Source organism: Pygoscelis adeliae, unplaced genomic scaffold (assembly GCF_000699105.1).
Source record: "Pygoscelis adeliae isolate BGI_AS28 unplaced genomic scaffold, ASM69910v1 Scaffold320, whole genome shotgun sequence".
NCBI classification, from domain to species: Eukaryota; Metazoa; Chordata; class Aves; order Sphenisciformes; family Spheniscidae; genus Pygoscelis; species Pygoscelis adeliae.
This window is the reverse complement of record NW_008823967.1, coordinates 603,844-612,671: the sequence shown is the minus strand read 5'-3', so window position 1 is coordinate 612,671 and position 8,828 is coordinate 603,844. Positions and strand designations below refer to the sequence as shown.

Genomic DNA, 8,828 nt, shown 5'->3' with positions numbered 1-8,828 from the left:
AGGTCAGGTTGGACGGGGCTCTGAGCAACCTGATTTAGTTGAAGATGTCCCTGTGCACAGCAGGCGGGTTGGACTAGATGACCTTCAGAGGCCCCTTCCAACCCAAACTATTCTATGATTCTATGATTCTGTAATTATTTTAGCCATTTCAGTTATCACAGGTCCTGAAACAATTCGTCACAAGGTAGGAACAGAAGTGGGGTTCGGTCTGTGTGCATGCACTTGCACGCACTGAACACACACACACATGCACACATGCATATTAGCATTTTGCTGAAACATGAAGGTGTAACTTTACTGGTATTCAGCTGACTATTTGTATCCCCATGAGAGAGGGAGGTTCCACCCCATGAGGCAGGTGAGCGCAGGGTAGAAGACAAAAGATCTGATGGGAAAGTAGTATGGGAAGCCTTGAGGAAAGCCCCTTCCCCCCCACTGGAGAGGTCAGAGGATATGTGACATGGGATCCAGCACAGGCTTGGAGATCAGGTTGGAGATGAGAGAGTAATTATTAAGGAAGTGGAGACAAGTGGATTTGACAGTGGGTGATCAAGCCAGCCTGACTTTTAAGGGGAATAAATTGAACAGCCGTGCCTGGTAATCTCTAGAGTTAGTGACCTATTGAACAGTTACTAGTTTAGCGAAGATGAAAATCACCCAGTTAATCTTCCAAGTGGGCACCTGCAGATAGCATAGCACTACAAGGAAGGATATCTTCTGGAATACGCAAGATAAAAGGAGATGCCAGGTTGCAATTAGAAATTCACATTGGAAACTGAAAGAGCTTAGTCCCAATGCCCAACATTTCCTCTAAGAAAACCCCACCAATGAAGAAATTAAGAAGTGTCTGCAAAATAAGCAATAGAAACAGCCATATTAATTTTAAAGGTAATTTGCCAAATCTATTTCTAAAGAGGTCTTTTAAAGCTGTCAGACAATGTTTTCCATCAGCAAATCCTGAAGCAGTCTGCAGTGGGGGTCAGCGGCATTATGCATTTTACAGACAGGGAAATGGAGACACCGGGAAGGGGAGTGGCTTGCCTGCATTTATACCACAGCCCAGCAGCAGAGTAAGGCATGGACTGCAACCCTCTCCAATGTCTTACCTACCACAGAACATTACAGAGTCTGTGGATTTATTGCCAGCCATTTTAGCATCACAAAATAAAGCTGTAGTAGATTAAAAAAAACCCCAAAACAACAAACTAATAGTTTGCTTTAAGAGAGAAAGAATTGCAAATAAGAGAAAGACCAGCTCATCTGAAACACTCAAGCAACTAGCAAAACCTTCTTAATAAGTGTATAACTCTATTTTACAAACAGTAGGAATGAACCATGCTCTTTAGCTATGGTAACCCCAGTGTAGTGGATGTAAACCTCTCCCTCCACATTTACCACTCCTAAAATGTCAGAGACTAAAACAATCACAGTTCTACATTGCAACCTTTGCTTTTAGACATCACAGATAAAATACACGAACTCTGAACTGATCAACTCAAAATGGGATACTCTGCAATGGGTGCTACAAACAACAGAGCTGCTCAGTGCAAGGGTGGCTGGCTGGCCGATGGAGAGTGTGTCCGCCTCCACCGATGCTAGGACTCCTTCCTCTGCAGGAACTCCATCACATTGCTATCTGATCAAGAAAGTGAAACTTTGGAGCAGATTCAACTGTTTTTTTTTAAAAACAGACTAGTGCATTCACATTTTCCCATTGCTGTTATTGTTATTGTACACAGTACCATAAGGAAATAGATGTTTACGGACAAAATTCACAAGACATCTGCCTTGAGGAGCAGCTTAGAGCCTGAGCCTTCACCCACCACAACCACAAGTATTGCTCAGACTCAAACCCATTTCGTGAGGGCTATTCACAAAAATAAATCCCATACCAAGCTAGATCTCAGGACTTAGACACACAGTACAATAAAAATGAGCAGACTAAAGGGGACGATATTGCACTGTAGCCAGAGTGTTTTGTGAAACCCTGCTGGGGGCTCTCCTGGTCTAGCACAATAACCAACTCCTCCAAAGCCTTACCAGCAGTCTTGCCTCAGTACCCATTTTTATACTGAAATAGGCAGCAAGGCTGCTTACACAGGAGCCTGTCAGGAAAAGTCTTAGCAACTGGCTCTCTCCCTTTAATCAGCACATCAGTAATCACCCCACTCAACACTGGGCCCTGCAGACTAAACTGCAGTCTTTTTAGTCTCACCTGCATGACCATGTGTACAAACTGTCAGTGTAGAAGAGAAAGAGTACGACTGTTCCTTTTTGTGGTTCTTACACTGAGCAATATCACAGGGAACTTTATTTTTGGAGAGATAAAAGGCTTCAATTTTTAGAAAAACCTTACCATACAAAAAAATCTTTTTTCTTTTTTTTTGAAGAAGTCATTAACGATATCATCTGCTCCTAAAATTTGTATGACACTTACCAATCACACTTGAATCCTGTGTAAGCAACCATGTTCACAATAAGCATGATGAGACTTACTGCTCTTAGGTTCTACTACAAAGCGTACAGCAGCATTAGATAAATCACTTCTGCATAGATTATAATTTTCCCAACATTACTAAAACTGTGGAATATCACAGCAGTCGGAGCTTTGAGTTTTGAATTGCCCTGATGCATAAATTAGTCCTGATTTTTAGTTCACTTATTACATACAAGTTTTTCTTCAGCAATCAGGCTTGATAACAGGTGACTCATACACTAAAAAGAATAGTGACTTGGTATAGTTCATTCAAGGAAGATACTTTTCTGTTGATGCTTTCAGAGATTTTTAAAGTGATAGTCTGCAAAGATTTTTGACAGCTTACCAACCAGTTAGCTCTGAATATAAATTGATACAGGGTGCTGTAATCACATATAAAAGAACCCCAAGCCCCTGAAAGTCTGTAGTCCTTTCATAGCTTAGAAAATTAATCCAGATGTCAGCTGTTCTATGGGCTGCAGAGAACAATTAATTGCAGCATTACTCGGTGGCCTATAGATTAGTTTCTTGGCTAAGAAGGGTCTGGTTTTGGCTGGCCTGGAATTGAGTTTTTATCTCCCTAGGAGAGCAGGCTTTCTTCCAGTCTCTGACATGCTCTATGGTAGACATATAAAATCCACAGAAAAAGCACATACTGTGGGTCAGCCAGATTTCTCCTGAACAGCTCAGCTGGTAGGGAGGTACCCAACAGCTGTACCCTTACAGAGTAGGAAAGTCCTCAAAATGTAGAGCTTGCAGTTGTGTTGTAATTTCCTTGTGTCTTTTTGTTTCATATTAGAGGAAAGGGTTTTTTTTAAGATTCTAAGTCTTAATTAGAATATGTGCATTCCTTTGATATAGATACTTGTTCTAGATCTTGGTATAGATACTGCTAGGTGTTCTTACATATATGTTTGATAAACGAACTAGCAAACAGTTTTGAGCCTGAAAAGTTGAAGTATCGTATTATAGAAATGTTAGGAAACTTGTATCATGTGGTGTGTGATTTTTTAAGCAACTATCTGATTTGAAACAGCCCAAAAGCTATTTTTTCCAAGAAGGATTTTGTCCTGATGGGAGTAGTACATGTAATTTACTGGTGTGGCTGAAAGTCATCTGATATGGTAACAAGCAGCTGTTACTAGGAACTGTAGCGCAAATTAATAGAGATGGTGGTATAGCTTTACAGAGATACATCTGAAAAAGAGGACTAGCATTTCTTTCTTTAACAAAAATTGGATTATTTAAGTAGGTTTTTATTTATGGCATGTAGTTCATAAACCAGATCTAGCCCATGAAACAACGGCATCCAGCCTGTGTCAATTCTGCCTGGAGAAGATGAGAAATGGCTTTTAAGGCTGTGAAGGCCTCCTGAACCCCCCTGCTTTTTCTGCCAGCCACAGCGCAAAGGAGAGGTTGTCTTGCTCCCACTGCCATTGGTGCAGGGAGATATGGGGAGCTGTGCTCTTCCAGCCCCTTGCTCCCCTCCTTTCCCTCTTCCTATTTCTTGATGTCTGCTAGTGATGGAGGTAGGAGGGCAACTGCCTTCATGAGGAAGAGATGGGAAGAGGAGAGCTGCTTGCAAAGCGTGGTGAAAGGGACGAGCTGCTTCGACGGGAGCGGGCACAGAAGGTGGACGGGGTAAGATACTGAGGGTGGATGGGGTAGGACAGTCTGATGTTGCTGAAATAACAGCGGGACCACTGCAGCTAAGTGGGAATATTAAGCTTATTCTTTCCAAAAAACAGATTTACTTCCCACATACTGCTGCAAAGATTGGACCATATGGACATATTTTTACTAGTCACACATAATAAAGCCTACAGTAGTATGTACAGTGTAAGACTTGATTTGCTGGAGTGCATTTTTTAAAGCACACTAGGCCATGTGTGGGAGGAGAGGTTTCCACAGATTTATCTAATCTGATTCTTCTCACTGGTTCAGTGTAGTCTGGAAAATCTATTTTTCACAAAAAATTCTCAAACAGCATATTTATGAGATACTTTCCTCAGAAGCAAGAGCCAGAATACAAGTGGCTACCAATGAGTGCAGAGTATTGTCCTGGAAAGAAAAAAGACCATTAAGTAAATACTTTGTGCAGTATGTTTTAATGTTAACATTCCTAGCTTCCTTTCTATTTTATGCACAGTAGTTCATAAAATATGACTGCCTGTAGCCCTTTGCCAGGACATAATACCTGACTTTGCCAGCCTTGTTAAAACTGAATCTTAACTTTGGTTTCAAATCTGAAGTACCGTATGACTCAAGAGCAGCAGAATTTATCTCAATTTATTTAAAAGCAAATTAAATTGTCCTACTGATGACTGTATCATTAAATGCTAAAAAGCAAACCCTTCAAATTGTATGATGAACTGATAAAGCAAAAGTATGAGGAATAGCCATAAAGCTTAAAAAAAAAAAAAGGGTAGTTTGGGGTTTTTTTTAGTTAAGTATATATGTCTCTGATCTATTCATAACACTATCGATCGAAGGATTTGGATCTGATCCCAGTCACAAACTAGCAGACATAACCCACACATGGTGGATACCTAGTTTGTGGTAGCCTAACATCACCAAACAAGTTGCCTGATGAGAAAAGTATTATAGCATGTTGGTATTAAACTGATGGATACATTTATTGTATTATTGACATTTTCAGTGTAGGCAAGTCCTTCCCTGGATTTAAAAGGCTGTTCAAAAAGAGAAGCCCTGTATTCCTATAAGTTTTTTCTAAACTGTGGAGGAACAGTCAATTTCATTTCCATACTCTTAATTTTTCTCAGGCTCTCACAGCACCACAAATGGTTCCCGTACTCCGTATGTTGTATTCCACAGCAAGCAACTTAACAGAGCTTTACATTTAAAGGACAGAGAGGTGTGCTGACCTGGTAGCTGGGTAAGTGTTAATAGCTGAAGAAATTACAGTTACTGGAATATTTTACAGCTGTTATTTTACAAACATCTCTGCTACTTTTGGCCAGATATTAATTTTTTTTCCAGCATATTCCGCAGAACTACCAGCACTGTCAAAATCTATTTAAAGCTGTGCCTCGTGTTATCTTCCATTGGGATTGTAAATGTCAATGAGGCACAAATACTCTCGCCACATCTATGGGTCACTTTCAGTATCCCGGACTTGAAATAACAAGGCATCTGTTTAATTTTTAAGGAAAGAATGCGACACATTCATTTAGGATAAACAAAAACCTCATTCAGAGTAGAACACTTTATTAATCGCAGCCTACAAAATGTGCAGATGAACATTTCCCACTGTGCATAATGCATTACATGTCTCAATTTCACAGAAGAGCTGTCAGTAAACTTGCCTCCAGATGACTGAGTCTGGGGCTGTTATTGCCAAACGTGTACTGAAAGGCAAATATATGAAGGCTAAGCCATTAATTGATCTACATGGGGACAGTTATCACATTTCCAGTTCTTAATCTAAAACTAACTTGGCATAGGTAATATGAATTACAGACATGTCATTTTCAAGATATCTGGTCAGCATAATCTCCCCTCCCCTATGATCCTTGGACTAAGTTAGTTGCTCTTCCCTGTGCCAAAATGTTCTTTATCTTTAGTTAGTGGAAAATACCAAGCGAGAAAGCACCGCAGAAATGATTTTTACCACCCAGGGATCCACTATCAGTTTCCAAGCCCAGGGTCATACTTAAATACAAATACACAGATTTTGAACTCTTCCTTGGTAACACAGTGTCAATATCACATCAAATATGACAGGCATATGCTACTGTGTGAGTAACAGCATTTAGTAAGGATCAGGATGCTTTGGTCCCTTCTAGAAGTTAAGAGTTATTAGCCTTCATTTACAAACAGGAAACTGAAACAACGAGGTTACAGAGGGTGACAGAACCCCTGAGTGAGCCCGTGGTGGAGCTCAGAAGGGAGGCCAGACCCTGCGTCTAAGCTGTATGCTCCCAGTGCTGGGCATGCTTCTCGCATCGCTGCTTGCAGAGGAATCAGGAACGGCAGCTTAGCTAGGGACCGACTGGCTCGCTGGGCACGGAGAGCCAGGAAAACAGAGCACAGAAGCAGCTTTCTGTATGGTTGTGTTGCTTCAGCTATAAAATGAGACAAGTCATTCATAAATTGTTTTTCAGGTGTGCTTAACTCTGTATGAAAAGGCACGGTAACCACAACAAAGAAGGCTTTGGTTGAGGAAGTCCCTAATGACTTTAAGTTACGCCTATTTACAAGCGTTTTTACAAGTAACTTTTCACTATTCTGACCTTCTTATTTTCTTAGTGGAATTGGTATATCCCTAGCCAAGTCTCCCAAGCAGAGATCCATGGTGCAATGAATGCGTCTAGAGTTCCACCATCTGGTTGCAGAAACATTAAAAACATGGACATAGGGTGGCAAGTTTTACCTGTTGTTATCACAACCAAAGCAAAAAAGTCTCTAGAATTTCCCTTCTATTTAATGACATTATATTTGTGTACACTTAGACAGGAATAGCCAATTAAGTCTCATAAAACTGCTACAGTACACAGATAGCAGCTGTAAAGTCTCATGCAGCCATTTAACACCAGATAGCAGCTTTTCAATTCCACGGCATGAGCAATCACAGGTCCGAATCCCTTATACCACAGTGTACTTCTGTGATGTTTGATTCAAATTTACCCCTCTGTAATGTGATCAAGCTTTCAGTAATAGACTCCACATATGAATTAGACCCAATACACACATTCAAGCTAGATGTCATTTAAGTGTCATTTAAACCAGGATTTGTTATCTACAACGTTCTGATACGCATTTTCACATTCTCTCTCCCTGGAAAAACACAGATTTTTCTTCTCCATTTGTTTCAATATTGCGCATTTAAAAAGTCAGGCAATGAATATTTTAAATAACATTATAAATCAGAAATGGCTCATTAAAATACAGTATAATAATTTTTCTCTGACAAGGAAAAATGGCTTTTAAGCACTTCCGCCAGTTACCAAGCCCTTTGTCTCAAATGCTGGCTACTAGAGATTGGTAGAAATGGGCTTGAAGCCATCAATTGACATTGGGATTGAATTTGACAGCCTTAATTCAAATATCTCTATTGTTTGCGGTAACAGAATATGATGATTGGATCTCAATCAGAATTCTGCGTACTGCATACTATCATTATCACCTTCTGTAGGAACGGATTATATGATCTGTGAGGATTACCTGCAGAGCACTACAGGACACTATTGATCGCTTTGCTTAGCCAACATTCATAATAAAGTCACTTGCAGGTAAGATAAAAGTTGTCACACTACCTCAAGTGTCAGCAGGGGATGGATGGTGCTTCACGCCTCCCTCAGCTCAACTGCAAATCACGACCTTCTCCAGCCATCCCAGCACCTACACAAAATCAGGGGAAATGGAGACAAGAGATGAGTTCTGGAACAGCAAAGGTCACCAGCGGCAGCAAGGCAACTAACAAAATCCGAACCGGCGCCCTGCCACTGTTGTTCCTCGGGGAAGGCCACCTCAGGAAAGGCCACCAGCTGGGCAGTCTGCACAACGGCCCTGAGCGGAGCACCTGGGCTTCTCACTCAAACAGCAGCGGCTGCCTGAAACCCCTTGTGTTGCTGCAGGCTTGCCAAGCTGCAGGATCCCACGCTAACCTTGACATTAAAATGCACAAACACAGATTTAAACGGCAAAAAGAAGTCAGGGTGACTGATCAAGGCTCATTTGCAATTGCACATCCATGGTGGAAATCAGCTGGACTGGAAGCAAACTCTGAATCACGAAGAAGAGAGTGTGGATGAGTCGTATCTCTCTACTATTACTTTAGACAATAAATTACAGTGTAGTAACTTATAAACTGGTAATTTTAAGAAAGTAACATTTCCTTTTTCTCCAAAAGGACAGTGTGTAAGTCTCAGGAAGATGGCATGCTGTTAAAAAAAAAAAGTACGTCATTTGTTATGTTCAGAATTCCTAAGCACATTATCACTCCCATGATATTTGGCACAGCAGCAGCATCTAAAACGGTTCTGAATTAGTAGTACTTCTATATTTAAATAAAAATAACATTAATTCAACATGGAAAGTTACTTCTTCCCAAGGATGCAAGTCAGCTTTTTAAAGTATTTTAAAAAGTCAGCCATGGTGCCCACATTAATTGAATAATTCATAATAATTTGGTTTCTAGTGGATGGGACTATGAAAACAAGACCGATTTCACAGTATCGGGCTCTTTAAGTAACCAGGAAAAGAAAGCAGTCTGAAAAAAACCACAAGTAACATCTAAAGAAATGCTGTGTACATTCAGAAGGGCCAACACTGCCCTAGCCTTAACAAAAAGAAAGTAGTATTTTAAAAGAGAGTTTTCTTTGACTGAGTA

General features: G+C 40.5%; 1 protein-coding gene across 1 annotated transcript in view; it reads right to left on the bottom strand.

Annotated features, from left to right (window-relative positions):
* The window catches only part of GHR (growth hormone receptor), an 86,567-nt gene extending 78,735 nt beyond the window's left edge, over positions 1-7,832 (bottom strand). Inside the window, exon 1 of the mRNA XM_009324410.1 lies at positions 7,753-7,832. The gene's annotated coding sequence lies outside the window, so the exon portion shown is untranslated. The remainder of the gene's footprint in view (positions 1-7,752) is intronic.
* Between the last annotated feature and the right edge of the window lie 996 nt (positions 7,833-8,828).